The sequence below is a fragment of the Triticum dicoccoides genome, chromosome 6A (genome assembly GCF_002162155.2).
Source record: "Triticum dicoccoides isolate Atlit2015 ecotype Zavitan chromosome 6A, WEW_v2.0, whole genome shotgun sequence".
Lineage (NCBI taxonomy): Eukaryota > Viridiplantae > Streptophyta > Magnoliopsida > Poales > Poaceae > Triticum > Triticum dicoccoides.
This window is the reverse complement of record NC_041390.1, coordinates 109,772,054-109,787,331: the sequence shown is the minus strand read 5'-3', so window position 1 is coordinate 109,787,331 and position 15,278 is coordinate 109,772,054. Positions and strand designations below refer to the sequence as shown.

General features: G+C 44.4%; 1 pseudogene; it reads left to right on the top strand.

Moving 5' to 3' along the window:
* Positions 1-11,747: 11,747 nt before the first annotated feature.
* The window catches only part of LOC119315730, a 10,256-nt pseudogene continuing 6,725 nt past the window's right edge, over positions 11,748-15,278 (top strand).

The window sequence follows — 15,278 nt, the reverse complement described above, 5'->3', positions numbered from 1 at the left end:
AGGACACATGGGAATATCGTCAAGCTAGTTTTCGTCATGCTCATATGATTCGCGTTTGGTACTTTGATAATTTGGTATGTGGGTGGACCGGTGCTTGGGTGCTGCCCTTACTTGGACAAGCATCCCACTTATGATTAACCTCTATTGCAAGCATCCGCAAATACAACAAAAGTATTAAGGTAAACCTAATCATAGCATGAAACATATGGATCCAAATCAGCCCCTTACGAAGCAACGCATAAACTAGGGTTTAAGCTTCTGTCACTCTAGCAACCCATCATCTACTTATTACTTCCCAATGCTTTCCTCTAGGCCCAAACAATGGTGAAGTTTCATGTAGTCGACGTTCACATAACACCACTAGAGGAGAGACAACATACATCTCATGAAAATATCGAATGAATACCAAATTCACATGACTACTAATAGCAAGACTTCTCCCATGTCCTCAGGAACAAAAATAACTACTCACAAAGCATAAACATGTTCATAATCAGAGGGGTATTAATGTGCATATAGGATCTGAACATATGATCTTCCACCAATTAAACCAACTAGTATCAACTACAAGGAGTAATTAACACTACTAGCAACCTACTAGCACCAATCCTGGACTTGTAGACAAGAATTGGATACAAGAGATGAACTAGGGTTCAGAGATGAGATGGTGCTGAAGAAGATGTTGATGGAGATTGCCCTCTCCCGATGAGAGGAGTGTTGGTGATGACGATGGCAATGATTTCCCCCTCCGGGAGGGAAGTTTCCCCGGCAGAACAGCCCCACCAGAACCCTAGATTGGTTCCGCCAAGGTTCCGCCTCGTGGGGCGGAGTTTCGTCCGAGAAGATGGCTTATGATTTTTTTTTCCATCGAAAGAGTCCATATATCAGAAGATGGTCACCGGAGGGCCACCAGGGGTCCCACGAGGTAGGGGGCGCGCCCAGGGGGTAGTGCGCGCCCCCCACCCTCGTGGGCAGGGTGTGGCCCCCCTGGTGAAGTTCTTGTGCTCAATGTTTTTTATATATTTGGAAAACATCATCCGTGAAGTTTCAGGACTTTTGGAGCTGTGCAGAATAGGTCTCTAATATTTGCTCCTTTTCCAGCCAGAATCCCAGCTGTCGGCATTCTCCCTCTTTATGTAAACCTTGTAAAATAAGAGAGAATAGGCATAAGTATTGTGACATAATGTGTAATAACAGCCCATAATGCAATAAATATTGATATAAAAGCATGATGCAAAATGGACGTACCAGTGGTGAAGGATCCGGTTGGGCGCAGGGGCGGGCTTGTGCTCTTTTGGCGGAGAGGGGTTGATGTGAGATTGAGATGGAAAGACAAGTATTACATAGATGCAGTGGTGGTGGAGGACAACTGAGTGCAGTGGAGGTTGACGGCATGTGATACGTCTCCAACGTATCTACTTTTCCAAACACTTTTGCCCTTGTTTTGGACTCTAACTTGCATGATTTGCATTGAACTAACCCGGACTGACGCTGTTTTCAGCAGAATTGCCATGGTGTTATTTTTGTGCAGAAATAAAAGTTCTGGAATGACTTGAAAATCAACGGAGAATATTTTTTTCAATTAATAAAAAATACCGGCGGAAGAATCAACACCAAGGGGCCCACACCCTGTCCACGAGGGTGGGGGCGCACCCCTATCTCGTGGGCCCCCTGAGGCTCCACCGACGTCAACTCCAACTCTATATATTCACGTTCGGGGAGAAAAAAATCAGAGAGAAGAATTCATCGCATTTTACGATTCGGAGCCGCCTCCAAGCCCTAATCTCTCTCGGGAGGGTTGATCTGGAGTCCGTTTGGGGCTCCGGAGAGGAGAATCTGTCGCCGTCGTCATCATCAACCTTCCTCCATCACCAATTTTATGATGCTCATCGCCGTGCATGAGTAATTCCATCGTAGGCTTGCTGGACGGTGATGGTTTGGATGAGATTTATCATGTAATCGAGTTAGTTTTGTTAGGGTTTGATCCCTAGTATCCATTATGTTCTGAGATTGATGTTGCTATGACTTTGCTATGCTTAATGCTTGACACTAGGGCCCGAGTGCCATGATTTCAGATCTGAACCTATTATGTTTTCATGAATATATGACAGTTCTTGATCCTATCTTGCAAGTCAATAGTCACCTATTATGTGTTATGATCTGTTTGAAGGAAATATTCCCTAGAGGCAATAATAAAGTTATTATTTATTTCCTTATATCATGATAAAAGTTTATTATTCATGCTAGAATTGTATTAACCGGAAACATAATACATGTGTGAATACATAGACAAACAGAGTGTCACTAGTATGCCTCTACTTGACTAGCTCGTTAATCAAAGATGGTTATGTTTCCTAACCATGGACAAAGAGTTGTCATTTGATTAACGGGATCACATCATTAGTTGAATGATCTGATTGACATGATCCATTCCATTAGCTTAGCACCCGATCGTTTAGTATGTTGCTATTACTTTCTTCATGACTTATACATGTTCCTATGACTATGAGATTATGCAACTCCCGTTTGCCGGAGGAACACTTTGTGTGCTACCAAACGTCACAACATAACTGGGTGATTATAAAGGAGCTCTACAGGTGTCTCCAAAGGTACATGTTGGGTTGGCGTATTTCGAGATTAGGATTTGTCACTCCGATTGTCGGAGAGGTATCTCTGGGCCCTCTCGGTAATGCACATCACTGAAGCCTTGCAAGAATTGCAACTAATGAGTTAGTTGCGGGATGATGTATTACGGAACGAGTAAAGAGACTTGCCAGTAAGAAGATTGAACTAGGTATGGAATACCGACGATCGAATCTCGGGCAAGTAACATATCGATGACAAAGGGAACAACGTATGTTGTTATGCGGCCTGACCGATAAAAGATCTTCGTAGAATATGTAGGAGCTAATATGAGCATCCAGGTTCCGCTATTGGTTATTGACCAGAGACGTGTCTCGGTCATGTCTATATTATTCTCGAACCCGTAGGGTCCACACGCTTAAGGTTACGATGACAGTTATATTATGAGTTTATGCATTTTTGATGTACCGAAGTTTGTTCGGAGTCCCGGATGTGATCACGGACATGACGAGGAGTCTCTAAATGGTCGAGACATAAAGATTGATATATTGGAAGCCTATGTTTGGATATCGGAAGTGTTCGGGTGAAATCGGGATTTTACTGGAGTACCGGGAGGTTACCGGAACCCCCCCGGGAGGTATATGGGCCTTAGTGGGCCTTAGTGGAAGAGAGGAGAGGTGGCCAGAGATGGGCCGCGCGCCCCTCCCCCCTTGGTCCGAATAGGACAAGGAGAGGGGGCCGTCCCCCTTCCTCCTCCTCTCTCTCCTCTTTTCCCCCCTCCGCGAATCCTATTCCAACTAGAAAAGGGGGGAGTCCTATTCCCGGAAGGAGTAGGACTCCTCCTGGCGCGCCACCTCTTGGCCGGCCAGCCCCCCCCCCTTTGAGCCTTTATATACGGAGGCACGGGGCACCCCTAGAGACACAAGTTGATCCACGTGATCATATTCTTAGTCGTGTGCGGTGCCCCTTCCACCATAGTCCTCGATAATATTGTAGAAGTGCTTAGGCGAAGCCCTGCGACGGTAGTACATCAAGATCATCACCACGCCGTCGTGCTGACGGAACTCTTCCCCGACACTTTGCTGGATCGGAGTCCGGGGATCGTCATCGAGCTGAACGTGTGCTAGAACTCGGAGGTGCCGTAGTTTCGGTGCTTGATCGGTCGAGCCGTGGAGACGTACGACTACATCAACCAAGTTAACGCTTCCGTTGTCGATCTACAAGGATACATAGATCACACTCTTCCCCTCTCGTTGCTATGCATCACCATGATCTTGCATGTGCGTAGGAATTTTTTTGAAATTATTACGAAACCCAACAGTGGTATCAGAGCCTAGGTTTTATGTGTTGATGTTATATGCACGAGTAGAACACAAGTGAGTTGTGGGCGATATAAGTCATACTGCTTACCAGCATGTCATACTTTGGTTCGGCGGTATTGTTGGACGAAGCGGCCCGGACCGACATTATGCGTACGCTTACGCGAGACCGGTTCTCCCGACGTGCTTTGCACAAAGGTGGCTAGCGGGTGACAGCTTCTCCAACTTTAGTTGAACCGAGTGTGGCTACGCCCGGTCCTTGCGAAGGTTAAAACAACACCAACTTGACAAACTATCGTTGTGGTTTTGATGCGTAGGTAAGATTGGTTCTTGCTTAAGCCCGTAGCAGCCACGTAAAAATTGCAACAACAAAGTAGAGGACGTCTAACTTGTTTTTGTAGGGCATGTTGTGATGTGATATGGTCAAGACATGATGCTAAATTTTATTGTATGAGATGGTCATGTTTTGTAACCGAGTTATCGGCAACTGGCAGGAGCCATATGGTTGTCGCTTTATTGTATGCAATGCAATCACGCTGTAATGCTTTACTTTATCACTAAGCGGTAGCGATAGTCGTGGAAGCATGAGATTGGCGAGATGACAACCATGCTACGATGGAGATCAAGGTGTCGCGCCGGTGACGATGGTGATCACGACGGTGCTTCGGAGATGGAGATCACAAGCACAAGATGATGATGGCCATATCATATCACTTATATTGATTGCATGTGATGTTTATCTTTTATGCATCTTATCTTGCTTTGATTGATGGTAGCATTATAAGATGATCTCTCACTAATTATCAAGAAGTGTTCTCCCTGAGTATGCACCGTTGCGAAAGTTCTTCGTGCTGAGACACCACGTGATGATCGGGTGTGATAGGCTCTACGTTCAAATACAATGGGTGCAAAACAGTTGCACACGCGGAATACTCAGGTTATACTTGACGAGCCAAGCATATACAGATATGGCCTCGGAACACGGAGACCGAAAGGTCGAGCGTGAATCATATAGTAGATATGATCAACATAGCGATGTTCACCAATGAAACTACTCCATCTCATGCGATGATCGGACATGGTTTAGTTGATTTGGATCACGTAATCACTTAGAGGATTAGAGGGATGTCTATCTAAGTGGGAGTTCTTAAGTAATATGATTAAATTGAACTTAAATTTATCATGAACTTAGTCCTGGTAGTATTTTGCAAATTATGTTATAGATCAATAGCTCGCGTTGTTGCTTCCCTGTGTTTATTTTGATATGTTCCTAGAGAAAATTGTGTTGAAAGATGTTAGTAGCAATGATGCGGATTGGATCCGTGATCTGAGGTTTATCCTCATTGATGCACAGAAGAATTATGTCCTTGATGCACCGCTAGGTGACAGACCTATTGCAGGAGCAGATGCAGACGTTATGAACGTTTGGCTAGCTCAATATGATGACTACTTGATAGTTTAGTGCACCATACTTAAATAGCTTAGAATCGGGACTTCAAAGACGTTTTGAACGTCATGGACCATATGAGATATTCCAGGAGTTGAAGTTAATATTTCAAGCAAATACCCAAGTTGAGAGATATGAAGTCTCCAACAAGTTCTATAGCTAAAAGATGGAGGAGAATCGCTCAACTAGTGAGCATGTACTCAGATTGTCTGGGTACTACAATCGCTTGAATCAAGTGGGAGTTAATCTTCTAGATAAGATAGTGATTGACAGAATTCTCTATTCACCATCACCAAGTTAGTAGAACTTTGTGATGAACTATAATATGCAAGGGATAACGAAAACAACTCCCAAGCTCTTCGTGATGCTGAAATCAACGAAGGTAGAAACCAAGAAAAAACATCAAGTGTTGATGGTTGACAAGACCACTAGTTTCAAGAAAAGGGCAAAGGGAAGAAGGGGAACTTCAAGAAGAACGGCAAGCAAGTTGCTGCTCAAGTGAAGAAGCTCAAGTCTGATCCTAAGCCTGAGACTAAGTGCTTCTACTGCAAAGGGACTGGTCACTGGAAGCAGAACTACCCCAAGTGATTGGCGGATAAGAAGGATGGCAAAAGTGAACATAAGTATATTTGATATACATGTTATTGATATGTACTTTACTAGTGTTTATAGCAACCCCTCAGTAATAGATACTAGTTTAGTTGCTAAGATTAGTACCTCGAAATGGGAGTTGCAGAATAAATAGAGACTAGTTAAGGGTGAAGTGACGATGTGTGTTGGAAGTGGTTCCAAGATTGATATGATCATCATCGCACACTCCCTATACTTTTGGGATTAGTGTTGAACCTAAATAAGTGTTATTTGGTGTTTGCGTTGAGCATGAATATGATTTGATCATGTTTATTGTAATACGGTTATTCATTTAAGTAAGAGAATAAATTGTTGTTCTGTTTACATGAATAAAACCTTATATGGTTACACACCCAATGAAAATAGTTTGTTGGATCTCGATCGTAGTAATACACATAATCATAACATTGAAACCAAAAGATGCAAAGTTAATAATGATAGTGCAACGTATTTGTGGCACTGCTGTTTAGGTCATATTGGTGTAAAGCGCATGAAGAAACTCCATGCTGATGGGCTTTTGGAATCACTTGATTATGAATCAGTTGATGCTTGCGAACCATGCCTCATGGGTAAGATGACTAAGACTCCGTTCTTCGGAACAATGGAGTGAGCAACAAATTTGTTGGAAATCATACATACTGATGTATGTGGTCCGATGAATATTGAGACTCGCGACAGGTATCATTATTTTCTGATCTTCACAGATGATTTGAGCAGATATGAGTATATCTACTTGATGAAACATAAGTCTGAAACATTTGAAAAGTTCAAAGAATTTCAGAGTGAAGTGGAAAATCATCGTAACAAGAAAATAAAGTTTCTACGATCTGATCGTGGAGAAGAGTATTTGAGTTATGAGTTTGGTCTTCAGTTAAAACAATATGAAATAGTTTCACTACTCACGCCACCTGGAACACCACAACATAATGGTGTGTCCGAACGTCATAACCGTACTTTATTAGATATGGTGCGACCTATGATGTCTCTTACCGATCGACCACTATCGTTTTGGGGTTATGCATTAAAGACAACTGCATTCACGTTTAAAAGGGCACCATCTAAGTCCGTTGAGACGACACAATCTGAACTGTGGTTTGGCAAGAAACCAAAGTTGTCATTTCTTAAAGTTTGGGATTGTGATGCTTATATGAAAAAGTTTCATCCTGATAAGCTCAAACCCAAATCGGAGAAATATGTCTTCATAGGATACCCAAAGGAGACTATTGGGTACACCTTCTATCACAGATCCGAAGGCAAGACATTTGTTGCTAAGAATGGATCCTTTCCAGAGAAGGAGTTTCTCTCGAAAGAAGTGAGTGGGAGGAAAGTAGAAAACTTGATAAGGTAATTGTACCATCTCCCTTATTGGAAAGTAGTTCATCACAAAAATCTGTTCTTGTGACTACTACACCAATTAGTGAGGAAGCTAATGATGATGATCATGTAACTTCAGATCAAGTCACTACCGAATCTCGTAGGTAAACCAGAGTGAGATCCGCACCAGAGTGGTACGGTAATCCTGTTCTAGAAGTCATGTTACTAGACCATGACGAACTTGCGAACTATGAAGAAGCGATGGTGAGCCCAGATTCCGCAAAATGGCTTGAGGCCATGAAATTTGAGATGGGATCCATGTATGAGCACAAAGTATGGACTTTGGTTGACTTGCCCGATGATCGGCAAGCCATAGAAAATAAATGGATCTTCAAGAGGAAGACGGACGCTGATAGTAGTGTTACTATCTACAAAGCTAGAATTGTCGCAAAAGGTTTTCGACAAAGTTTAAGGGATTGACTACGATGAGACTTTCTCACCCGTAGCGATGCTTAAGTCTGTCCGAATCATGTTAGCAATTGCCGCATTTTATGATTATGAAATTTGGCAGATGGATGTCAAAACTGCATTCCTGAATGGATTTCTGGAAGAAGAGTTGTATATGATGCAACCAGAAGGTTTTGTCGATCCAAAGGGAGCTAACAAAGTGTGCAAGCTCCAGCGATCCATTTATGGACTGGTGCAAGCCTCTCGGAGTTGGAATAAATGCTTTGATAGTGTGATCAAAGCATTTGGTTTTATACAGACTTTCAGAGAAGCCTGTATTTACAAGAAAGTGAGTGGGAGCACTACAACATTTCTGATAAATATATGTGAATGACATATTGTTAGTCGGAAATAATGTAGAATTATTCTGCAAAGCATAAAGGAGTGTTTGAAAGGAGTTTTTCAAAGAAAGACCTCGGTGAAGCTGCTTACATATTGAGCATCAAGATCTATAGAGATAGATCAAGACGCTTGATAAGTTTTTTTTTCAATGAGTACATACCTTGACAAGATTTTGAAGTAGTTCAAAATGAAACAGTCATAGAAAGGGTTCTTACCTGTGTTACAAGGTATGAAATTGAGTAAGACTCAAAGCCCGACCACGGCAGAAGATAGAAAGAGAATGAAAGTCATTCCCTATGCCTCAGCCATAGGTTCTATAAAGTATGCCATGCTGTGTACCAGATCTATTGTATACCCTACAATGATTTTGGCAAGGGAGTACAATAGTGATCTAGGAGTAGATCACTGGACAGCGGTCAAAATTATCCTTAGTGGAATAAGGATATGTTTCTCGATTATGGAGGTGACAAAAGGTTCGTCATAAAGAGTTACATCGATGCAAGTTTTGACACTGATCTAGATAACTTTAAGTCTCAATCTGGATACATATTGAAAGTGGGAGCAATTAGCTAGAGTAGCTCCGTGCAGAGCATTGTTGACATAGATATTTGCAAAATACATACGAATCTGAATATGGCAGACCCGTTGACTAAAATTCTCTCACAAGCAAAACATGATCACACCTTAGTACTCTTTGGGTGTTAATCACATAGCGATGTGAACTAGATTACTGAATCTAGTAAACCCATTGGGTGTTGGTCACATGGCGATGTGAACTATGGGTGTTAATCACATGATGATGTGAACTATCGATGTTAATCACATGGTGATGTGATCTAGATTATTGACTCTAGTGCAAGTGGGAGACTGAAGGAAATATGCCCTAAAGGAAATAATAAAGTTATTATTTATTTCCTTATATCATGATAAAAGTTTATTATTCATGCTAGAATTGTATTAACCAGAAACATAATACATGTGTGAATACATAGACAAACAGAGTGTCACTAGTATGCCTCTACTTGACTAGCTCGTTAATCAAAGATGGTTATGTTTCCTAACCATGGACAAAGAGTTGTCATTTGATTAATGGGATCACATCATTAGTTGAATGATCTGATTCACATGACCCATTCCATTAGCTTAGCACCCGATCGTTTAGTATGTTGCTATTACTTTCTTCATGACTTATACATGTTCCTATGACTATGAGATTATGCAACTCCCGTTTGTCGGAGGAACACTTTGTATGCTACCAAACGTCACAACGTAACTGGGTGATTATAAAGGAGCTCTATAGGTGTCTCCAAAGGTACATGTTGGGTTGGCGTATTTCGAGATTAGGATTTGTCACTCCGATTGTCGGAGAGGTATCTCTGGGCCCTCTTGGTAATGCACATCACTGAAGCCTTGCAAGCATTGCAACTAATGAGTTAGTTGTGGGGTGATGTATTACGGAACGAGTAAAGAGACTTGCCAGTAACAAGATTGAACTAGGTATGGGATACCGACGATCGAATCTCGGGCAAGTAACATACCAATGACAAAGGGAACAACGTATGTTGTTATGCGGTCTGACCGATAAAAGATCTTCGTAGAATATGTAGGAGCCAATATGAGCATCCAGGTTCCGCTATTGGTTATTGACCAGAGACGTGTCTTGGTCATGTCTACATTGTTCTCGAACCCATAGGGTCCGCACGCTTAAGGTTACGATGACAGTTATATTATGAGTTTATGCATTTTTTATGTACCGAAGTTTGTTCGGAGTCCCGGATGTGATCACGGACATGACGAGGAGTCTCGAAATGGTCGAGACATAAAGATTGATATATTGGAAGCCTATGTTTGGATATCGGAAGTGTTCCGGGTGAAATCGGGATTTTACCGGAGTACTGGGAGGTTACCGGAACCCCCCGGGAGGTATATGGGCCTTAGTGGGCCTTAGTGGAAGAGAGGAGAGGTGGCCAGAGATGGGCCACGCGCCCCTCCCCCCTTAGTCCGAATAGGACAAGGAGAGGGGGCCAGCCCCCCTTCCTCCTCTCTCTCTCCTCTTTTCCCCCCTCCGCGAATCCTATTCCAACTAGGAAAGGGGGGGGGGGTCCTACTCCCGGAAGGAGTAGGACTCCTCCTGGCGCGCCACCTCTTGGCCGGCCAGCCCCCCCTTTGAGCCTTTATATACGGAGGCACGGGGCACCCCTAGAGACACAAGTTGAGCCACGTGATCATATTCTTAGTCGTGTGCGGTGCCCCCTTCCACCATAGTCCTTGATAATATTGTAGCAGTGCTTAGGCGAAGCCCTGCGACGGTGGTACATCAAGATCGTCACCACGCCGTCGTGCTGACGGAACTCTTCCCCGACACTTTGCTGGATCGGAGTCCGGGGATCGTCATCGAGCTGAACGTGTGCTAGAACTCGGAGGTGCCGTAGTTTCGGTGCTTGATCGGTCGAGTCATGGAGACGTACGACTACATCAACCAAGTTAACGCTTCCATTGTCGATCTACAAGGGTACGTAGATCACACTCTCCCCCTCTCGTTGCTATGCATCACCATGATCTTGCGTGTGCGTAGGAATTTTTTTGAAATTATTATGAAACCCAACACCGTTAACCCCGAAGTGACAATAATCGGGATACTTACCGGTGATGACCGTAGTTTGAGGAGTTCATTTATTCACTAAGTGTTAATGCTTTGGTTCGGTACTCTATTAAAAGGAGGCCTTAATATCCCTTAGTTTCCAATAGGACCCTGCTGCCACGGGAGGGTAGGACAAAAGATGTCATGCAAGTTATTTTCCATAAGCACGTATGACTATATTCAGAATACATGCCTACATTACATTGATGAACTGGAGCTAGTTCTGTGTCACCCTATGTTATAACTTTTGCATGAGGAATCGCATCCGACATAATTATCCATCACTGATCCAATGCCTACGAGCTTTTCACATATTGATCTTTGCTTAGTTACTTTACCGTTGCCACTATTACAATTACTACAAAACTGCTATTGTTACATTTACTTCCATATTACTTTGCTACTAAATACTTTGCTGCGGATATTAAGTTTTCCAGGTGTGGTTGAATTGACAACTCAACTGCTAACACTTGAGAATATTCTTTGGCTCCCCTTGTGTCAAATCAATAAATTTGGGTTGAATACTCTACCCTCGAAAACTATTATGATCCCCTATACTCGTGGGTTATCAGCATGTACGGGGAGTCCAAAGCAGGTAAGAAGGGGAAGACTTGGGAAGCATTGAGATCATTGCAAGGTCTGGTAGATCTTCCATGGATTTGCCTTGGGGACTTTAATGAAATTATGTTTGCGAATGAGAAGGAGGGTGGACCAGCTCGAAGCCAAGGTTGTATAGATGTGTTCTGAGATACTTTGGAGGTGTGTGGTCTGGAGGATTCGGGTGTTGAAGGTGACCCCTTTACCTGGCGCAACAACTGGCATCAAGTGCAGGGCTACACGAGGGAGCGCCTAGACCAAGCAGTGGCGTGAAATAATTGGAGGGGGGGTCTTCCCTCTATACGAGGTTATAAATGGGGACCCCCGTCACTCTGATCATCGGCCGATTATAGTTATGGCTGACGGTATGGGAAAGGAGGTTGGAGTGGAACATGGAGGCGGTGTGTTTCGGTTCGAAGCAAAATGGCTGCTGGAGGTGGATTGTGCGCGGGTGGTTGAGGAGGCATGGAATGTAGCTTTCGAGGAGGGGAGTGTTTCGGTTCAGGAGCGCTTAAGCAAGGTGGGTGGCAAGCTGACAAAGTGGGACTGGGAGGTCCTTGGAGAATTGAAGGAACGCATTAGAAAAGCAAGGGGAGAACTTGAGCAGTGCAGGCGTGACCATCTTGACCAGCAACAAATTAATCATGAGCATCTACTGCGCTATAAACTTAACAGATTGGAGGACCAGTACAATTTATATTGGCGCCAAAGGTATCATGTGAACTGGTTGGAAAAAGGTGACAAGAACACAAATTTTTCCACGTGCAAGCGAATGAGAGGAAGAAAGTTAACACGATAAAGAAGTTAAGGAAGGATGGAGGAGAAGTAGTGGAGGGAGAAGTGGAGATAGGGAACTTTATTACTAACCACTACAAAAGTTTGTTCACGTCTTCTGCAGGTCTCGCAAATGACGATGTCTTATCATATGTTCCCAAGTCGGTCACACCAAATATGAACTCTCGTCTCACACGCGAGTTCAATGAGCAGGAAGTTAAGGAGGCCTTGGACTCTATTGGTGACTTGAAAGCACCAGGACTTGACGAGATGCCGGCTATCTTCTATAAAAAGTTTTGGGAGCTTGTGGGAACGAAGGTGAAAGAAGAGGTTCTTGAGGTGCTGAATGGTGGACCGATGCCTGTGGGATGGAATGAGACCACGATTGTGCTTATACCGAAGGTGAAGAACCCAGAAAGAGTGACTGAGTTTAGACCTATAAGCCTCTGCAACGTACTATACAAGCTGATATCAAAGGTACTAGCAAACCGGCTCAAGGAGATCCTACCGAAAATCATCTCGCCAACACAATCAGCGTTTGTCCCGGGGAGAATGATCATTGACAATGTTCTACTTGCATATGAGATCACACATTTGATGCACAAAAAGAAGGGTGGCAGAGAATGATTGGTGGCGGTAAAACTTGACATGAGCAAGGCCCATGACCGGGGTGAATGGTGTTTTCTGAAAAGAATGATGATCAAGATGGGCTTTGCGGAGCAGTGGGTGAGCACTATCATGAAATGTGTCCGGTCTGTCTCTTACCGGGTGAAGTACAACCGTAGCCTATCGGAGGTGATCCTTCCACAGAGAGCGCTCCGTCAAGGGGATCCTCTATCGCCCTATCTATTTATCATGTGTGCAGAAGCCTTCTCTTCTTTGCTGCAGCATGCACAATCTGAGGGTACTATTCAAGGGGTTCAGATCTGCAGGGGGGTACCGAAGATTAACCACCTCTTCTTCGCTGATGACTCCCTAATTGTTATGAAAGCGACGGTTCAAGGTGCTGCAAAGCTCCAAAAGATTCTTGCCTTTATGAACAGCAGTCCGAGCATATGATCAATAAGGAGAAGTCCACAACAATGTTCAGCAAAGGTACAAAGGCAGCCACAAAAGCGGTGGTCCTCGCTGGCCTGGGCATTGCAATAGACCCGCTTAATCAACGATATTTGGGACTGCCAGTACACATTGGGGCCTGCAGGCGAAAGGAGTTTGAATATCTCAAGCAAAAAATTTGGCAACACATACAAGGGTGGAAGGAAAAGCTATTGTCGAAAGACGGAAAAGAGGTGTTGATAAAGGCAGTAGCACAGGCAATACCTACATACGCTATGTCGTGCTTTGATCTCACTAAGCAACTTTGCGAAGAGATCAGTGCGCTCATTGCGAGGTACTAGTGGAGCCAGCAGGATAAGACCAACAAGTGCCATTGGGTGAGTTGGGAGCGGATGACAAGATCCAAGAAGGATGGCGGATTGGGCTTTAGAGACCTCCATATTTTCAACCTCGCTATGTTATCTCGACAGGGTTGGAGGCTCATTGACGCCCCGGACACGCTGTGCGCGCAGGTGCTTAAGGCACGCTATTTTCCAAACTGTTCGCTTCTTGAGGCCATAGAGAAGGACGACATTTCATATACATGGCGCAGTATCCTAAAGGGAGTTGCACTTCTAAAGGAGGGAATTATTTGGCGTGTCGGTTCGGGTGAAAATATAAAAGTCTGGGAAGACTCATGGATTCCACGAGGTGATACTCGCCGTCCAACGTCCTTGAGAGGCAACGCGATCATCACTAGGGTCTCTGACCTGATTGATCCTGTCACCGAAGGCTGGGATGAGCAACTACTGCATGATCTTTTCAATGCTGCAGATGTGGATGCAATTATGAAAATACCGATAAGAGCTGAGTTGGAGGACCATGTTGCGTGGCATTTTGATCCTAAGGGCAAGTTCTCAGTCAAATCTGCATACCAAGTGGGAGCCAGGTTACGTGATATGAAGTTGTGTCGCGACGCGGGAACCTCCACAACAAGTGAAAAGGGAAAGGATGAATGGCAGCGGCTGTGGACTCTGAACATGCCGGGTTTGTAACAACCTTCCTCTCCGTATGAACATCAAGCGTAAGAAAGTTGAGCTTGACACGAGATGCCCGGTTTGTAACCGCTTTGATGAAGACGGCGGCCATCTCTTTTTGAAATGCAAAACAGTGAGGCAGATTTGACGCTCCCTTGATCTGGAGGACACAAGGCTTGCTATGCTAAACTATACTAGCCCAAGGCAAGTGTTCGATCATCTATGGAAATTACATAGTACAAGGCGGGACACGAGTCTCATCTTACTTTGGGAATGGTGGAATGCTAGAAACAAGGTGAATGCAGGTGATAACTTGAGGTTCACAGATGATATTTTACACAATATTCAGAGACACCTATATGATTACAAGGAAGAGAACAAGATACAACATGAGAGTGTGAATGTTCAGAAAGTCTGGCAACCACCCCAGCAGATTCAGTCAAGGTAAATTTTGATTCAGCTTTTTGTGAGGAGTCAGGGCGGGGTGCCTGGGGTTGTGTGATTCGTGATGACCAGGGTGTTTTCTTGGCGACAAAAGCGGGCACCCTTGAACATGCGGAGGCGCTGGCGAAAGCGAGCGCCGAGCTGGGCGTCCATAGGCTGGTGCGGGAGTCCGGTTGCCAAGTTCTGGTGAAGGCGCTGCAGACTGATAAGTATGAACGAGCGTTGGTTGTTGGTTGGTGTTCTACGGGAGACGCGCAGTTTGTGCCATGCAAACTTTGAGTCATTTAAATTCAGTTTTTGTACTCGAGATTGCAATAAGGCTGCCGATGAACTAGCTGCTTACAGCTTCAGGGCCGGAGCTGTTGATCTCTCCTGGATTGATCAGGCTCCAGACTTTATCTCTGCTATGGTCGCCGGCGATATGGCTGTGCGGGTCTAGGTTTGGAATGAATTGTTCCAGGTTCAAAAAAAAAAAAGAAGGTACACTCCCACTCTCGTCTAGCACCGCGCCGCCGGCGGAAGCGACGGCGGCGGCGGCCGCCCGCGCATCCAACTCCCCAGCAAAGCGCGACTCCGACGCGTCCGCCGCATCCTCCCCATTCGCTTCC